We start from the raw sequence: 7,429 nt of genomic DNA, 5'->3' as shown, positions 1-7,429 counted from the left end.
TACAGTTACACTTACTAAACGAGTGACAAATGATGCCCTCAGTAGACCTACAAACAAAACAAGTGCTACTGGAAAAGTGTGCATGTGAATTTGGCTTTTCTGTAGCAAAGCTGAAAAAAACCAGAGACTTGTTTCGGTTGGAAAAGACCTTTAAGATCATCGAGTCCAACCGCTACCCCAGCACTGGCAAGTCCGCCACAAAAAGATATCCCTAAAGACATGTAGATGTGGTGCTTTAAACACCTCCAGGGATGGTGACTCAACTACTTCCCTGGGCAGCCTGTTCCGATGTTTGACAGCCCTTTAGGTGAAGATATTTGTCCTAATATCCCATCTAAACCTCCCCTGGCATAGCTTGAGGCTGTTTCTTCTTGTCCTGTCACTTCTTATCTGGGAGAAGAGACCGACCCCACCTGCCCACAGCCCCTGTCAGGGAGCTGCAGAGAGCCGTCGGGTCTCCCCTCGGCCTCCTTTCCCCAGGCTCAACACCCCCAGCTCCCCCAGCTGCTCCTCACCAGCCTTGTGCCCCAGCCCCTTCCCCAGCGCCGCTGCCCGTCTCTGGACACGCTGCAGCCCCTCTGCGTCCCTCTTGCACTGAGGGGCCCAAAGCCGAACACAGGATTCGAGCTGCCGCCTCTCCAGTGCCCAGTGCAGGGGGACGGTCACCTCCCTGGTCCCGCTGGCCACGCTGGTTCAGATACAAGCCAGGAGGCTGTTGGCCTTCTTGGCCACCTGGGCACACCGCTGGCTCGTGGCCAGCCGGCCGCCAGGCAGCACCCCCAGGCCCGTCTCCCCCAGGCGGCTCCCCAGCCCGTAGCGCTCGTGGGGCTGCTGTGACCCAAGGGCAGGACCCGGCGCTGAGCCGTGTTCACCCCATGCAGGGGCCTTGGCCCACCCGTCCAGCCTGCCCAGGTCCCTCTGCAGAGCCTCCTGCCCTCCAGCACATCAGCACCCCCCCAGCCTGCTGTCATCTGCAGACCGACTGAGGGTGCACTCCATCGCCTCATCCAGATCATCAGTAAAGGTATTAAACAGGACTGGCCCCAGTACCGAGCCCTGGGGAACAGCACCTGTGACCGGCCACCAGCTGGAGGTAGCTCCATTCTCCACCACTCTTTGGGCCCGGCCAGCTTTTTACCCAGCGAACAGTACGTCCATCCGAGCCATGAGTGTCTCCAGGAGATGCTGTGGGAGATGGTGTCAAAGGCTTTACCAAGGCCCAGGCAGACAACATCCACAGCTTTTCCCTCACCCACTAGGTGGGTCCTCATGTCATAGAAGGAGATCAGGCTCACCAAGCAGGACCTGCCTTTCATAAACCCCTGCTGGCTGGGCCTGATGGCCCCATTGTCCTGCATGTGCCACGTGATGGCACTCAGGATGATCTTGCTCCGTAACCTGCCCCGGCACGAGGTCAGGCTGACAGAGCTGTAGTTCCCCGGATGCTCCTTCCTGCCCTTCTTGTAGATGGGTGCCACACTGGCTGACCTCCAGTCTGCTGGGACCTCCCTGGTTAGCCAGGACTGCTGATAAATGGTGGAGAGTGGTTGGGCGAGCTCCTCCGCCAGCTCCCTCAGTGCCCTTGGGTGGATCCTATCCAGCCCCACAGGCTTGTGCACGTCTAAGTGGTGTAGCAGGTCACTAATCATTTCCCCTTAGATTATAGGGCTTCATTCTGCTCCCCATCCTTGTCTTCCAGCTCAGGGGGCTGGGTACCCTGAGAACAACTGGTCTTAATTAAATTACTTAATTTAATGTTTTGGAAGGAAAAGTAGTAATGTCTTCTGGATAAGTTACTCCAAGAAGTCGACTCTTGTGTCAGTCCAGCAGAGCTTTACAGAACTTATAGAAGAGAAATCCCAATACTCTATAATGGAAGAAATAAGAACGCAGACAGAATCTTTGTCCTGAGGTACATTAAGCCAGGTAACCAGCTCTGATAGTCCTAGAAAACTCAGCCAAGATACATGTTTGCCTGGGCCCAAACAATTTAAACAAAACACCCTAAAGAGTTGACTGCTGGATGCGTGCAGCAAAAGAAATATGACCTGATTTGGGGAAAAGCCACAATATTCTTGCAGTTTGGTGCTGAAAATAAATATCAGCAATTTGGATAGAGTTCTGCCTTACCATGTTAAGAACACTAGTAACAGGACAGAGGGGTTGAGAATGCCCCTGTGGACCTAATTTAGGGAATATATGAACCCTCAGAGCACAGTAGCTGTTATATTAGAACATCATGTACCATGAACACTTGTATGACTGCGAGGACAACTGTCTGAAAGGTTCTTTTATCTCCTAGAAGGAGCCAACAAAATAAAAAAAGAATGTTTGAGGATTAAGTGCAACATCATACATAGCAGACCTGCTCATCACCAGGGTTATGACACAAGTCTGGAAAAGGCACCACAAAAAGCCCATGTCTGTAGCTGCGGTCATAGTGTTATATGCTGCCTGCCCAACAGGAGGAGGCGGAGTAAATATCAGTGGAGCCACCTGTGAGATAATTTCCAGGCAGAAGGCAAGAAGAAACGGTAAGTAGGCAAAGTAGCATGAGCTTTACCAGTGTTCACACTTGTTCTTCTGACCAGTGAAAAGAGAAGCCTCATCACCTTCTCACGTGTCCCAAAGTATCACTATAGATTGAGCATCCAGTATAGCATCGCTTATGAAGATACTGAAACCTTCAATAAATCCTGGGTCAGAAAGTTCAGGAGCTGATTGCAACACCTATCAGAGCTGTTAGGAATGAGAAGAATGTCTTCAGGCAGAGATGGATGCTGCTTACTGTGCAAGTATGACTGTGGTAGGGGTCAGGGACTTGATGTCCAGTGGGATACGTGCACAGGGACAAGATGCAAAAAGGGACAATGAAAATCCACAACTTTCAAACGTACAGTGGAGCAGAGTGGGAAGGATGAGTGGCTTAACTGTGGGAACATGCACTGAAGTTGAATGCCGCTGTTTTAACTAGGGCTGTAGAGAGCTGCCCTGCTCTTTCCTGCCCAGCCTAGAAAGCCAAACACCCTACATGAATGTACTCACTTTATCACTGCAGATCTTTTTCCTGCTAACAGCACAAGCGCTCTTATTGTAGGCAGTTTCTTGGTGTGCTGAGAACTTGGTGAACTACTGAACTCCCCAGCAGTGAACGGCATCCATGAAGTGATAAGGCATTTCAGTAGGCACAGTGTGCTACCTCATTCCTCCACGTCACAACCGACAACATTGTAATGATAAATTAGCACTTAAAATTATAATTGTGCTATCTGTATCCTTCCATGTGGTCTTAAGTTTACTGTAAGTAGTAGGACTGTATGAGAAACAGGCAGGAGAGCCACATAAAGGTTGAAATTTCCCTATGCTTGTAAGCAAAACACCACATGAAGTCATAACAGCCTTGTTAGGGTTGGTTGCTCAGCATAAAAAAGGCAGTTGTAGTGAGATTTGAGGAGATCCTTATGGGGCTGGGAGCTTCCCACGTTGGCAATCCCTTGCTGTGGCTGGAGAGCTGTTGGTGCAGGAGGCACTGAGCCATGCAGCGTTACAGAGCACAGCAGCATCCAGCCCTCACATAACCTGTCCCGGCGCAAAGTGCAGGCATTAACCCGAAAATGTCGTGTAAGGGAGAAAAGGGCTGGCACAAGGACCACGAAAGTGGTGATTTACCTGCTACAAGCGCAAAGCCTGAAGATAAGGTGTCATACATGCAGCATGCCCTTCCTGGAAGCTGGTCAGAATGGAAAGAAACACAAACCAAGTAGGTGACCACAGTGACTAGCTCAGAGCATTGCCTTCCCAGCAGGAAAAACTGCAGAGCTGTCTCCCTTCTTCCTCCAGCAGGGTGGAGCTCTTTTCACTGTCCTGATGGTTTTTCCTTTTATTTTTTTTTTCCCCCAACCTTTTAATATAACAAGTATGAAACCCAGAAGACAACAATTTCCACAGCAGTGAAGAGGTGATGAGTCATGAAACAAAAACAAATTGTGGTGGCAAAAATGAGCGTCGGTGCATGGTGGTGTATGCATGCATTGAAAGAGACGTTATGAAGGGGCTGTGGAAGGATATTAGCTGTGTAAGTTAAAGTATTTCAAGTTGGGCTTGACAATTAAAATTGTGATTGGCGAAATAGTAAAGAAGAGTTTCCCCAATAGGGTACTTTAATCAATATAAGCTTAATCGTATGTCTTTTAACAAAACCCTGGTCTGACAAACAGCAGAGGGATTTCAGGAGCACTTAAAAGCTTGCCATATGCAGCACTGGTTGATGTCAAGAGAAGAGAGCAGCTAACCCCTTGTTCTCCAGTGGCCTTCCTAATGAATCTGTAGCAGCAGCCTTGAGCTCATGGCCAACCATCAGCAGGGCTACAGGAAAGCAGATCATGAATCCTCATAGTAAGACCTTCAGGGAATGCTTGGTTTCACATTTCCTGTAGGAGCAGCAACACCACCTAAAATTTAGCCCATTATTGGCTTTCTCTTTATATACTCAGATATCAAATATAAAAGATGTTGGTCTGTACACTGGATGCATCCTAATACAGCGACCTGGGTAACGGAGTGGAGGTAGTATAACGTACATCCTCTTTTCTTCAGGAAGTCTCTAATCACCTGTCCTCTGAAAAATGGAAGATTCAGAGCCCCCAAGTGCTCCACGATCTAAGCAGGACTAACTGCTGCTATGAATGGAGGCCGTCAATAAAACAGCACTTTTCTGTCTCCGTTGGTGCCTGCGGCTTGAGACCATCCCAGTGGGAGTCTTCAAGCTATTTATGATGTTGTCGGTGAAATTCGTAGGTAGGGACAAAAGGTGGAAGGAGAGAGGTGTGAGGTGGGAAGTGCAGAAGTAGGAAAACTTTTAGCAATTGAAAAAAACCCGGCAAATGAAGCCTAAACAATGGGGAAATGAGAAGCTAAAGCAGGCAGCATTTGGAGGAGGTGACAGTGCCCAACAGACTACATATATCGGCAGCGCTGGAATATACTGGCAGAGCTGAGTGAGGATGGTGGTCAAGAGTTGTCAGGGTTGAAATGTACTTGCAAAGGTGGAATAAGAATTTTATGTTTTCCTGATGTGTTATTACACCTTCCCCACCCAGGTCTTCCCTTCCTTCTCCCAGGAGGAGCTACAAACACACCTGTTTACATTATCTTTACAACCAGAGAAGAAAAATATAGTTTTGCTTCATTGAGAACTTCCCATTAACTGAAACAACAGACTTCAAAACACTGACACATCAAAACAAGTGTTGTAATGGGCTTCAGAGCCAGGGTGAGGAGCATGAATCTTGGTATCATTGGTATGAACTGGTATCGTGGGTCTTCCAGCTTTGCCTCTGGCACGGGTTCCTATTAAGTGGACACAGACATTTATGTTAGCCATTTCTTTTCAGGGAACTCGGAGGCATTTCAGGAAGTTGTCTTGGATATCAGAGTGCCCGTTCATCTCTGTGTCTGTGTGGTCCCTGGGCCTCTTGTCAGATGAAGCAGCCCAGCCTTCTGGTGGATCTCAGAAACTAAGCAGCCTGAGGTGGTGTCAGTATTTAAATAAGATGCCTTTATTTAGTCTGCTTCTGTTTTAGGTGTACCTTAATTCTGGTAATAGATACTATCTTTCACATGGGTAAAACACCGGGGCTCTGCAATGAAAGCCAGCTGTCTAAGCTGATCTCATATGCCTGTTTTTCACTACAGGCAGTGCTCAATGTGGTTCCAAGGGGATGCTCTTCTCCCTGGTTTGTACCAACAGCATTGCCAGGGCATGCTGCGTTTCTGATGTCCTGGCTACCTGTGGCCAAGGGACATTGCAGTCTTGAAACCCTTTTTGAAGTCATGGTCTCATTGCCCTGACAGATGCACTAGGTTATGTGATGTCCACTGAAGCCCGATGGATTTGGGCGCACACGAGAGCCACTCCGTCCCTGAGCGAGCCTGGCCTGCAGGCAGCGGACCGACAGCTTGCTCTGCAGCAGAAGGGGTGGACCAGGCTAGGACATGGATGCTTCTGACGGCCTCAGCATAAAAGATAATGTCACTAACACTTGGGATAGGAAGGTTGTTAAAGTCAGAAAAGCCTTGGCATTTCCAGTGATGAGAAAATGAGGCAGCCAGGCCTGTCCCCACCTGCAGAGGCTGCACCTCCTCACAACCCCTCTCCACCTGATGAGAAGGCAGGACAAGGAGGGGATGCCCACACCCCATCTCCCTTCCATGGCTTGCATCTCCTCTCCCCATGCCTTGGAGAAGGAATATGTGAAAGGATGCACGTTTTGTGTGTCATGAATGGAGCTTAGCGGTATCAGGTCCTCACGAGGGCTGGAGGCAGCCGTGTGGAGGGAAAGGCAGCCTGCCGGGGTGGTGTAGCTCTTCCCTGGCACGTGACCCACAATGTTTACCCCACATCCAGCAATGCTAATAAGGAAGAAGCTACGGTGCCCTCACATCTCACATCACCCCCCTGCTTCAACTATCCATCATATCCTTTATCCCAAGCACAGGACTCATGTCAGCTCTGCCTGCCTGCCTTCCGCAGCATTAGACGTGTAGACCATGAGGTCCACGCCTTCATGGGACGGCAAGTGTGCCAGACAGTCATGCAAGACAGTGTGCAGAAGAGGAACATTTTATGCAGAAATGGCTTCAGAGGGGAAGGTTCCCCACAGTTGGCTCAGGAGACGGCACCTTCTGAGGCTGTGCTGGGAGAGAGCTGTGACAGTGAAAGCCTGAGAGATGGCCTGGCTTCTTCATCACCTGAGGTATGTGTCCGTGTGTGTGTGACGGACTGTAGATAAATGCAGGCACTGACTTGAGGGTGCTGCAGGCTGGAGCCATCCAGCTTCACTACTCAGAAATGCCACCGTCAAGATGAGCCCAGGCACACAGCAGCAGCGAAGCACAAGGAGGTATGTGCTGGACACCTTCAAACCAGGAGCCACTCGAGAAGCTTTCCTTTTGGGGCTGAGTTAGAAACTGGAAATAATAATAATGTTTTCTTTCCTCATCAAAGTTTGACTGGGCTGTATCATCGCTAAAGCATGGACAGACCTTCCATGCAAGACGATGTTAGATAAGACTGTTTACTTATTATGTTGCTATATTAACTCTATTGCTCCGGTAACTGGTTATGTCACCACAGACCCTGCGGCAGTCACAGATCACTTGTTTTCCTCTGGACCATTAATGTGAAGTTTGCTTCCCTTTAGAACTGATTTTCTCTTCTAACTCCCACTGCCCAAACTGTCATTCTGTTTCCTTCAGTCTCTTTAGTCATCCTCCTATAGACTAGTCTTTGCAGTGGCAGTTCTTTTAAGGAACCTCTAATGCCCATGGTATTGCAAGAAAGCCTCCTCTGCCCCTCGCAGGAGAACCCCTTGGCCTGGGCAGCAAAAGCACCACTGAATCTGCTGGTGCTGAGCAGAGACCTTTTCTT

Source organism: Falco cherrug, chromosome 5, assembly GCF_023634085.1.
Source record: "Falco cherrug isolate bFalChe1 chromosome 5, bFalChe1.pri, whole genome shotgun sequence".
NCBI lineage: Eukaryota > Metazoa > Chordata > Aves > Falconiformes > Falconidae > Falco > Falco cherrug.
This window is presented reverse-complemented; position numbering follows the sequence as displayed.